We start from the raw sequence: 12,180 nt of genomic DNA on the forward strand, positions 1-12,180 counted from the left end.
TGCCTCTATTTCTGTAGCTGGATGCCCAGGTTGTGTCACTACTTGCCTATATAGCTGAGTGAGTGTAGGAGACCACCTATAGCAGTCCCATGATAAGTTTAAGTAAATGTGCCAGTATGTGACTGTCTGTTTTAGGACCTCAATGCCTCTCTAAATGTGTATGTAAGTGCCTGAATAAATACATTAAATTGATTCACTGTGCTGCTGAACTACCAGCCAAAGCATTTAACCTGATTAAATCAGGGCTGCAGATCCTTAACTTCAACATAGGACCACGCCAACAAGTTTAAAAAAAACTTTAAACACTTGGCTCATTTTCATGGAATGATCTAAGACAGTGGTTCCCAAACTTTTGACTTCTGTGGACCCCCATTTTATCAGTACTGGAGCCTGGGGACCCCCACTGAATCATTATTGGAACACGGGGACCCCCAAGGAGTCATTACTGATACCTGGGACCTAATTTTATTAAATTTTTTAAGCAGAAGCGGACCCCCTGAGGAGGCTTCGCGGACCCCCAGGGGTCCCCGGCCCACAGGTTGGGAACTACTGATCTAAGACTTTCTTGAAGCCATTAGATGGCAAAGTAAAAAGTGGTATTATTAACAACACACCAGGGCTACATGAGATGGAAGGCGAGTTGGTATAGTTTTATAGTTAACACAACTAGGATGTGTCTGAGTACAATCAAATAGGGGTGCTTCCTATTTCAATATTCTGTCCTGATGATGACCCGCCTGACGTAATTTCTTTGATTGGGGTCGAAACGTCGACATTGTATTAGACATTGTGGATTGACTTTTGATAAATTCAGCAGGCTCACAGTACCTACGGTTATAGGTGCTTATTTGAGACCTCATGCTTTTAACCACCGTTTTAGTTTTCATGTAAATAGCACTGCAACACTTATACTAACACATAACTCACTCACACATACAGGAGCACTCGATTACTTTACTTTAAATTGTTGAATTTAAGTTTCTAATAAATGTGATATATTACTCACAAACCTCATCAGTACAGAAAGCTATTTATGGTACAACCACTGTGGTGGAGGTTAATTCATATCCTTCCCCCAGAGGGACCAAAACATTTTTTGTTATATTATGAACAAATACCTTAGTCGCTGTTTTAGGGAATAGAAGGATGTGCAGCTGTGTCTGCAGCAATCTTTCATACTGCTGGATACATAATTAGTTGCTGAGTATACGACTGAATGTACATGCCCCTCTGTCACTGTGACTACATGAGAGAGAGGTTCTATGCTCTAGAAACATATATGTCAGTTGCGTTATTGGTGGTATACTTTATGTAGTGCTTGGCTTAGGAGTCTGCAAGTGCATGAGTAAGTTACTAAAACTCCAAGCGACACCTCTCGACTTTTAAGCTCAAAGCATCGTGGTTGATGGCATACCTACAGCATACCTCAGAGGTGAGTTATTTGTACTAAACTGTGGGTTTAAGACTTGTTAAAGCTCTTTAACATACCAAGTCAAGCTAGCAGTAAGAGTGCAGAGACAGGGTCTGCACTAGTTGGCCCAAGTCACGTTTAAAGGGCCATTTGTCTGAATAGATGATTAAATTGTGTCTGTACCTGCCTACATATTTGAGTGAGAGTGGGTGTCTACTTATAGTTGTGGCATGAGATGTTTAAGTGATTATACTGGTATGTGACTCTCTATTTACTATAGCTAAGGCTCTCTGAATGTGTTTGTATGTGACTGACAAACTACTTTAGTGCCGGTGTCAGGGAATACAGGGGTATGTAAGTGTGTCTGCAGCTACCTTTCATACTGCTGGATACATAAGTAGTTATTATGTATGTGAGTGAACGTATAACTCCCTCTGTCACTCTACCACTGGGTGAGAGAGAGGATTTTTGCTTTGGAAACATATATGTCAGTTCATTTATCGGTGGTATATTCTATGTAGTGTTTAGCATAGAAATCTGCAAGTGCATGAGTAATCTACTGAAACTCAAAAGATATCTCTCAATTATTTAAGCAGAAAGCACAGTAGTTTATGGCCCACCTACATGTTTTCTCAGGACTATTTCTCTGGATGGATGACGAGGGTGTGTCACTACTTTCCTACATATCAGAGTGACTGTAGGAGTCCACTTATAGCAGTGCCATGAGATGATTAAGTACACGTGCTGGTATGTGATTCTGTTTCAGTACCTCTATGGTTCTCTAAATGTGAATGTAAGTGGCTGAAAAAATAACTCTGTGCCTGTGTTAGGGAGTAGAGGGGTATATAGGTGTGTCTTGAACTGCCTTTGGTACTGTTGCATACATTAGTAGTTTCTGAGTATGAGCCTATGCTTTTGTGAACATGTATGTCACTTGCTTTATCGGTAGTATTCTCTATGTAGTGTTTGGCATAGGGGCCTGCAAGTGGATGAGTAACTTATTAATCTCAAAAAGAGATCTCTCTTGTTTTAAGCACAAAGCATCATACCTTTATGACAAACCTACAGCATGTTTCAGAGATGAGCAATGTCTACTAAAACATGGGTTTGATAGTTCACAAACAGGTTGTACATGCCATGAGAAGCTGTCAGTGTGAGACCACAGATAGGGTCTGCACTAATAGGGCTGGCCCATATTTAAACAGTGCGTGTTGAACTATACCTAGCAGTCTTGTACTACACATCTGAATTAGTATTAGTTTAATGAGCATATCTTATCATCTAAACACATACAAACCTGCCTTATAATTTACCAAAACCTACTATAAAGGGTATCTAATACATTACTCTCAACTTTCACAGGTTCATGCTTCATATACACCCACAGTGCATGATTTTCCCTTTCAATTCTGAGTCCTGTAGTCCTCTTTTAAAATGGAATATGTAGGACTACAAGTCCTAGAATTCAAAGAAAAACATTCTTTGTGAACAGCACATCATGTATCGACATGTAAAACTTTCACATCTGCTAATAGATTGTTAAGTAAAGGTTTAACCCTTAGCATGCAGTTTTTTCTAGCGATTAGAGCGTGTATTGTTGCCAGTATTGGCTGTATGATTCCATGCACTCTGGCGGGTCCTTAGAGGACCTGCAGCATTGCTCCTACCTGTCTTCTGGGGTTTTTCGGGCAGCCCGTGCTGCTGCCACCCCTCAGACAGATTTCTGCCCTCCTGCTGCTTGACCAGCTCAGGTAGGGGAAGGCAGAACAAGGGATTTCCTGTGGGAGAGGGAGGCAACACCCTCTCCCTTGGAAATAGGTGCTACAAGGCTTGGGAGGGGTAGCCTCCCAAAACCACCAGTTTGCTTTGAAGGGCACATTTGGTGCTCTCTTTGCATAAACTGGTTTGCACCAGTCGAGGTACCCCCGGTCCCTGCTCTGGTGTGACCACTCCCTTGTCCATCACAACCCAAGGGGTGGTGCCCAGAGCTAATCCAGGTGGCCACTTGATTCTGCCATCTTGAAACCAAGATGTGCAGAGGCCCCTGGGAGCATGTGAGTGGCCAGGTCAGGTAGGTGACATCACAGCCCCCTCCTGATAGGTGGTAACCTTAGTAGGTGACCAAACCCCCGTTTAGGGCTATTTAGGGACTCTCTTGAGGGTGGGTCCCCAAATTCAACATGGAAGACTCCATCAGGACTCCTCTGCATCATTTACTTCATCTTCTGGTCACTGGAACTGCAACTGGACTCTTCAGGAATCGACAAGATGCAACTCCGGCAATGACTTTGCGTTGCAACATTGTTTCTCTGGCTTCTTCCAGCAACTGTAACATTTCCCCAGCTGTGCAGCTACTGAGGTCAGTGATATTTCAGCCTGCACCAAGACACAAGAAGAAATCTCACATGGAGTGGAGGAGTCACTCCCCTGCATCTGCAGACACCAACTACAATGAAGAATGGCTGCGTAGATCTGCTGTCCTCTGGAACCGCCCTGTGCACTTCAACTCTTGCAGCTACCAAGGCTTGTTTGCTCCTGCTCCTAGGGATCTTCAGGCTCCGTGTAGCCCAAGCCACCAGCACTCCTTCCTGCCAAACACAGTCTCCTTTCTGCTGCCTCAGCGACGTGGAACTCCTCTTCATGTGTACTGACTGGGCCTCACTGTGACTTACTGTTCCTACTGCCAGTGGGTTGCCTGTGGGGCTGGACCTGATTCTGTTGGCTCTCCTGACTACTGAGAGTCACCTCAGACTCCCCTCCCTGGGTTGAGTCCCCTAGGCCTTGCTGGTTCTCTTCAGCCTTGCAACTCTTTTTTTGCTTCTCTTGCATTTGCCAAGGCTTGCTGGTGGTTCTCCTGCACTACTGACCATTTGCAACCCAACAACTGACATGGGACACCATCTGCACCACTCCAAGGACTCCTCTTTAACTCCTGGGCTCCACAGCTGGTCTTCTTCATCCCTCATCTACTTGGCCCTTCATCCACAGAAGGGTGGGTAGTAGCTCCTGCCCCCACTGAACACTCCATCGTGGACTGGACTCTCTCCCCTTCCTTTGCAGATCCCCTTGCTCCAGAATCCATTGCTGGCTTCTTCTAGACTGGTCCTGTTCTTGCATAATCCCTTTTTCTAAGTTCTCCTGATAGTCCTTGGGAAAACCAGATGTTACCACTGCTCTCCTGGTCGCTGGGGTGTCACTCTGGTACTCACCTCTTGAGGTTCCTAGTTCTTCCAGCTCCCCTCTAACAACTCCACATCCTTGGGTGGGGGACTGTATCTCGCATTCCACTTTCATAGTATATGGTTTGGCCCTACTCTGGGACCCTTGTTATTTTTACTAAGTATTGCCAATGCTTGTGTTTTCTATGCTATCTACTGAGTGCTATTGTGTATATAATTAGAGTGTACTTACCTCCAGTTTGGGGGAACTGCCTATAAGTATTCTAGTGTTGTGTTACTATAATAAAGTACCTTTATTTTTGTAACACTGTGTGGTGCTTTCATGTGTGATAAGTTGCTGTGTCGCTATAGTGGTATTGCATAAGCTTTGCATGTCTTCTAGATAACTCTTGGCTGCTCATCCACAGCTACCTCTAGAGAGTCCTGGCTTCCTAGACACTGCCTACACATCACTAATAGGGGATCCCTGGACCTGGTATAGGGTGATAACACCATAGGTGCTCACCACACACTGGGCAAGCTTCCTACATTAAGAGTGATAACACATTTTAGTTAGGATATAAATCATTTGTTGATGGTACCATACTCATTTTAAGAATTGCGGTGTGTTCAAATGTGATTTTACTCTTCTGGGACTTCATGAATCATGTTTGAGAGAAAACAGTTTTCTCATGATTTTCCCATAGAGGTTATGGAAGGTGGTCCAGAAGCCTAAATAAGAGCATGTTTTCTGTAAATTCACACTTTCTCAGCCATATGAGAATGAAGTCAGCTATTCTCTGTAAAACATGTTCTTCCAACAGAAGCAGCCTTTCAGTTGATTTCCTTGTCTTCTACTGCAGCCTGCCAGTGTTCTAAAGAACAACTAGAGTACTTCCAGCTCTGCTTATGACAAACATGTGGAGCACCTGAAGTCATCTTGATTTAATCAAACTGGTAAAACTTAAAATATTTAATTTAGAAAGGAAACAAATGAGGGGTTCATTTTGTCAAGAAATTATTATGATTTTCTTTCCTTGCTTAAATTTATTAGCAATGCAAAAGGATGATGGACGGAGTTTTGAAACCTTTCAACCACTCAGACCCAGTCACAGATCTGGGTTTAATCCATCGTTCTTTTGCTCACCATGCCACCCCAGTTTGAACCCAGCAATATGTAAATCAGTCTTGCTCCTGTTCTACATGGGAACAGTCCAGCCCGAACTGCCAGATCAGGTCCTCCCTGAACCAGAAACAAGCCTCCTGAGACCAGTTTCAGGGTATCACCCTTCGTTAGCCAGGCTAGCTTGAATTCAGTGGCACAGTGAGCAAGGGACCCACGTCTGGACATACCTTTCCCACTTAGGGCAACTATTGTATATATAATATTACATTTATTAGCAGCAGTAAAGATAAACAAACTACAACTCCCAAGTGGTAAACAAAATAAGCCAATGGAGAGAAAAAAGTAGTACAATAACATTAACCAATCTGAATGTCATACACCATATTATGACATCACTTGACAGCAAATAGCCCTCTTTTCTTGCTCGAGAATTCAAACAGAATGAAATAGAGGTAAAATAGAAAATAAAACAAGTATAGCCATGATAAAAGAAAAAAGTTTGTAACAGAAGTTCATGAATCTAGGATATGGGAAGGCATCTGGGTCAAATCGGGTTCTCCCTTGGATCCGGCCCCTCCTTCTATTCTTTTGAAGGCAGCAGATATTGTTGTTGGTCCTTTGACAGAAATACTTAATAATTCCTTGTCTGCTGGTATTCTTCCCAGTTCCCTCAAACTTGCAATCATAAAGCCTCTCTTAAAAAAACCTAGGATGGATCCCTCTGTCTTGGATAATTATCGACCCATTGCCCTTCTTCCTATACTGGCAAAAATTCTGGAGAAGCATGTGAACCTGCAATTGACCAGGCATCTTGAGAGCCACGATCATTTACATCCTTCTCAAATGGGTTTCAGAACCCATCACAGTACAGAATCGGCACTCCTTACTGTAACTGAATCTGATCTGCAACTTCTAGATCAAGGTGGTCATGCTGCTATTATCCTCCTTGATCTTAGTGCAGCATTTGACACTGTCGATCATACTCTTCTCCTTGATAGACTTTCGAAGATAGGGTTAGGAGGTCCAGCCCTTGCCTGGCTCTCCTCCTTCCTCACGGGAAGATCCTTTCAAGTTTTGAATCGCTCTTTTTTGTCTGACGTCAGGTCTCTATCTTGTGGAGTCCCGCAGGGTTCATCTTTAAGCCCCACCTTGTTTAACATCTATCTGTCATCCTTGGCCACAGTAGTCGCTCCTTATAACCTCTCTATGGTCACTTATGCTGATGACACGCAATTGGTGGTTTCCCTCTCTAGTAGTAGGGACTCCCCCTCTGCCAACCTGGCCGACTGCATGAAAGATATTGGGGACTGGATGACCCTGTCGAAACTGAAATTTAATGACAGCAAATCAGAGGTAATGATTATAGGTAATGGCGCCCCTACCGCCCCTCTGGCTATGTACTCTTAGGCTTTTAACAGCCTTCCTCCTCCAATAACACAAGTAAAAAGCCTCGGCTTTCTGCTTGACCCACGCTTAACTATGGAGCCACAAGCTAAAATAATCTCCCCGATCTGCTTTGGCTTAATTAGAAGTGTCAGGAAGATTCTTGGACTTCTGCCATTCGCTGCCAGAAGAATTCTTGTACAAGCCCTAGTTCTCTCCCGCCTGGACTACGGGAACTCCCTATATCTTAGTTCTCCAGATTATGTAATAAAGAGGCTGCAGGTTACGCAGAACGCGGCAGCTAGACTTCTCATGAATACCCCAAGGCATCTTTCCGCTAAACCAGCACTTGCAGCTCTTCATTGGCTCCCGATTAAGCAGCACATTCAGTTTAAAGCTCTGTGTCTTGTTCACAGAGCCTTACACAATAAGGGTCCCTTTTCCCTTAGAAAACGTATCTTTCTTTACTCGCCCCTTAGATCTCTTAAATCTCGTTCTTCTCGACAGGTTTACATCCCTTCGGTCAAGAGATCATGGGGAGGTAATTCGTTCTCCATCAGGGCTGCTCGGCTCTGGAATGCCCTGCCCTTTGAATGCCGTCAGGAATCCTCTGAACTTCTCTTTAGGAGGAAGTTGAAAACCATTCTCTTTCCCAGTTAATCTGCTTCCCCTGGCTCTTCCGACATTCATGGTGTACTTTAGCGCTGGGATGCCCCCGGGTAGCCATGCGCTCTACAAATCTATAAACTAAACTAAACTAAACTAAACCGGACCAGCAGGATTCCCATCACTTCTTGAAGACAAAGTATGTGAGCACTTCGATGCCAAACAGTCTGTGGACGATTTTCAATGAAGTTTGTGTAGAGATTGCAGATCCTGTCAGGGTGGGAGAAAAAACAACAGTTAAACAGTGCAGTGGGATAATACTCGCCTCTGTGTTTTTAATAAAATTAAGACTTTCCGTCATAAAAACTAGGAAAATCTACATTTTATGTCACGACCAGAGGCTCCTATTATGCTTGTTCAAAGCATATTAATCAACTTTGTAGCAATATTATCCACAGGCTTACAATAAAATACTTTAAACACATTGTTGTTAGACCAATCTGCTGATCCAAGAATGTCCTCCAAACGGGAAACTGCCAAAAGGTTTTGGATGCCATTGCTCCCCTGGAAGAATGGGCGTCAAACACAGAAATATCAATACCTGCAAGGGACATGATCCATTTTACCCAGTGAGCCAGAGTAGGGGAAGATACAGGTTTAAACGGTTTCCTAAAGGAGATTAGGAGTTGGGATACAGACGGCATTCTTAGATCTACAGTCTTTTGTTCATAAACCTTTAGACATTGTCCAACACACAGTTGGGATGATCAGGAAAATAGGGATAAAAAACTGATGTTAGATTAGTTTTGGTTCGTCGAACCACCATAAACAAAACACCCGGTGGAGTAAACTGACGGGAAGAAATGTCGAAAGCTTTAACATCTGAAAGTCATTTCATTGATATGAGGCATAACAACATAGTTAACTTAGCAGATAACATTTTCAGAGAAAGTAGTGAATTCTCAAGCCATGATAAAAACAAATTTAAAACCAAGTTGACATCCCATAACTGACTATATATTGGGAAGCAGGGGATTCGAAAATGTTACTCCCTTCAAGAGTCGACGAACGAGGGAGTGTTCTCCCACTGGTTTTCCGTTAACGTAAGGATTATTGGATGATATTGCTGATCTATAGAGGTTGAAAGTGCGATAAGATTTCCCTTTGCTAGCTTCTGCTGCCAGGAAATTGAGAACAAATGTTACATCTGCTGAAAGGGAACTGATGCCTTTTCCCAAGCACCAGCTGTGCCATAAAGACCAAACTGACTTGTAAGCTTTCCTAGTCTCTGGAGCCCAGGATTGTTTGATATATTCTGAAGACTCTGATGAAATGAAAGGGAAGGATTGAGGATTCCAGAAAAATTCCAAGCTGAAAGGGTCAGAAGATTGTGTAAGATGAGGCTGTAAGGATGAGCCTGAGGGTCTAACAAGAGTTTCGGAAATTAAGGAAGAAGGATGGGAAAGTCTATCAACAGTTCCAAAAGAGTTGGAAACCATACATGGGATTGCCAGAGCGGAGCTATGAGCACAAGGGCGGCATGATGCCGCCTCACTTGCGCAAGTACCCTGCTGATCATGATAAAAGGGGGAAAGGAGTAATTCTGAGACGTTGAGCAGTCTTGTAAGAAGGCATCTGAGGCCAAGGCAAACAGATCCGGGCACCAGCTTTAGAAGTAAGGAAGCTGAGAATTGAGCCGGGAGGCAAACAGATCTATTGCTTGTCCTGAATAGACTGGAAGACCGAGGGATGAAGTGCCAGTCTGCAATGGAGTTGAGAGCTCCTGGAAGATATTCTGCATGAACTGGCAATAATCCCAAAAGCCTTTTCACCAATTCCGGTAAAGGCTTGGATTTTGTCCCCCCCGATGGTTTATGTAGCGAACTGCTGAAATATTGTCCATCCTGAGAAGGATAGCGCAACAAACCTTGATTTTTGCGAGGCTTCTGATTGCAAAGGAGCCAGCAAGCATCTCAAAACAATTGATATTCAATCTGGACTCCTCCAGTCCTTGTACCTCCAGTCCATATTGGACCACAAAGGGCCCCCCAACCTGTGTGGCTTGCATCTGATTCCAATACAAGATCTGGGGCTGATGCAAAGATAGTTCTGCCATTCCAGGCATCTAAATGGTCTATCCACCACTGGAGTTCTGTGCAAGAATCGAAATCTAGTGGAATAGTGTCTGAATACGATAGGCCCTTTCGCAAATGTTGAACTTTTAGAATTTGTAATGCGCGATAATGAAGCAGTCCTGGATGTATGGCTTGGATAGAAGAAGAAGGGAGACATACTACTTGCGCTAGAGACCTGAGAAAAATCACAACACTGCGTAGGATCTGAAGAATTTATGATTTTATGCATCTGAAGGGATAAGAAGAGTGGCAGACACCAAATTTATTTCCAAACCCAAGAAATAAGAGAGAGCATGTCAGCGTCAAGTGAGAAAGGAGGGAACGCGTAGACTGACTCATTATAGGAATATCATCTAGATAAATAATGAGCCTTACTCCTTGAACTCTAAGGAAAGCTACCACCGGTTTCTTGAACTTGGTGAAGCACCAAGGGGCTGACAAGAGCCCGAAGGGCAGAGAGGTAAAGTGGAATAGTTGGTCTCGCCACTGAAATTGTAGAAATTTTCTGGAATCTGGATGGATCGGAACAGTGAGGTATGCATCCTGTAGATCCAAGCAAACCATTCAATTGTGTTGAAGCAGAGTGTCTCTGAGATGAAGAATCATTTTCATTTTGAAATGTCGATAGACTACAAAATGGTTGAAACACTTGAGATTGATTACTGGGTGCATCTTTTTGTTCTTCTTTTGGACTAAGAAGATGGAGCTGATGAAACCTGATGAGACGGGGTGAGCAATTGCAATAGCCTGTTTCTGAAGAAGAGCCTGTACCTCTAAAGAAATGAGACTGAATATTTCTGATGAAAAACGTGGAAGAAAAGGTGGTGCCGACTGGATAGGGCTTGAATAAAGTTCAATAGCATAACCTCGTACCGTACTCAACACCGAGTGTCTGAGATGATTGACAACCATTTTGTGAGAAAAAAACAAATACAGACCCCTACAGGAGGAAGGCCAGCAGTTAGGCTTACCTGTTTGATTAGAAGCTCTGGAGCTCCTGAAGCCTCTGTTGCGGAAGCCTCTGCCTCTTTGTGGATAAAACTGCAGCTTATATTCCTGATATGATATGTTTTAGGATCCTCGGGAACCTTGGATGGCATAACCACGGCCGCAAAGTGGTTCCTGCCTCTGCCAGCCCTTGCAAAAACCCGTTGGGAGAACATCTTCTTTAGGGACTGTTGGGCCTTGTCCAAAGAAGCAAAAGTAGCCACATATTTGCTTAACTCTTTAAAAACGAGTTCCCAATGAGTAAACTATCTGTGTTGACAGTCGGATCCACTGTCCCCAAACTCACCAATTTGGTATCCAATTTGATTGAGAGTCCCTTTTTTTCTCTTGTGTGTTAACGCAAAGTTAGCGTTGCCAAGAAGGCAAACTACCCGTTGCACCCAAAGGGAAAGTTCTTCCGGATCAATAATGCTATTGTCCAATCTGGCAGAGTCTGCAAGGTCGAAAATGCGTGTGAGTGGGCCAATAACATCTAAAAGTTTGTCCTGACAAGAGGACCATGCCTTATCAACCCTTTGCGGGGAGCCTTACCAAATTTAGTAAAGAAGGGGAGGAGAGCTGGATCAATAGAAGGAGTAATTGTGACCTTTTGGGAAAGAGAAGGACAAGGGCATTCCAATTTTAACTTGGCCCTGGTCTGTTTGTCAAGAGGGCAACTGAGCCTGAAAGAAACGTACTCCCCTACATGATCTACGGGTACCCACTCTGTGGAATTTGGATGTAGAATATGGCCCGGGTCAAACATTGGTACACCTTTTGACCAGTATAGCTGTGGAAACCTCCTGAGGAGATAATTTAGGTTTCTTGATAGAAGGAAGAGATATGGGATCTCCGTTATCGGTGTTAGATAGATTATCATCTGATTAATTGACAGCCAAGTCATCATCCGTATCAGGGATAGAGAATACAATAAAAGGGAACATGACCTGCTTAGATTTGCTCTTTAAAGAGGATTTATATTTTTCTTTAATTTTATCCTCCTTAATAGGAGCCCTGTGAGGAGCCATGTCCTCTGCCTTATGTGAGTAAACCTCACTTACAACTAGCGCCACCTTATGTTGTTTTTTGGAGTTATTAATGGCTGAAGGGCACTTTCTGCATTGCCCTGCCCATTGGGTCAAAATCGTCTTAGACATTAAATCAAAAACCAAGGTTTCTAAATTCTTTGAGAATTTTTGCATGGATGCAGACACTGCCTGCTGAACAGAGGCTTGGATAAAATAACTAAACTCCTCCTTATTAGTATTAATCTCCTCAGGACCCTCCTGCATCAGAGGAGAACTCTCCATTTCCACAATGTGTTAACCAAAAGGAACAAGACAGCAATGTTTCAGTATGGAAAGGGTTAAAAAG

The sequence above is a fragment of the Pleurodeles waltl genome, chromosome 5, assembly GCF_031143425.1.
Source record: "Pleurodeles waltl isolate 20211129_DDA chromosome 5, aPleWal1.hap1.20221129, whole genome shotgun sequence".
Taxonomy (NCBI): domain Eukaryota; kingdom Metazoa; phylum Chordata; class Amphibia; order Caudata; family Salamandridae; genus Pleurodeles; species Pleurodeles waltl.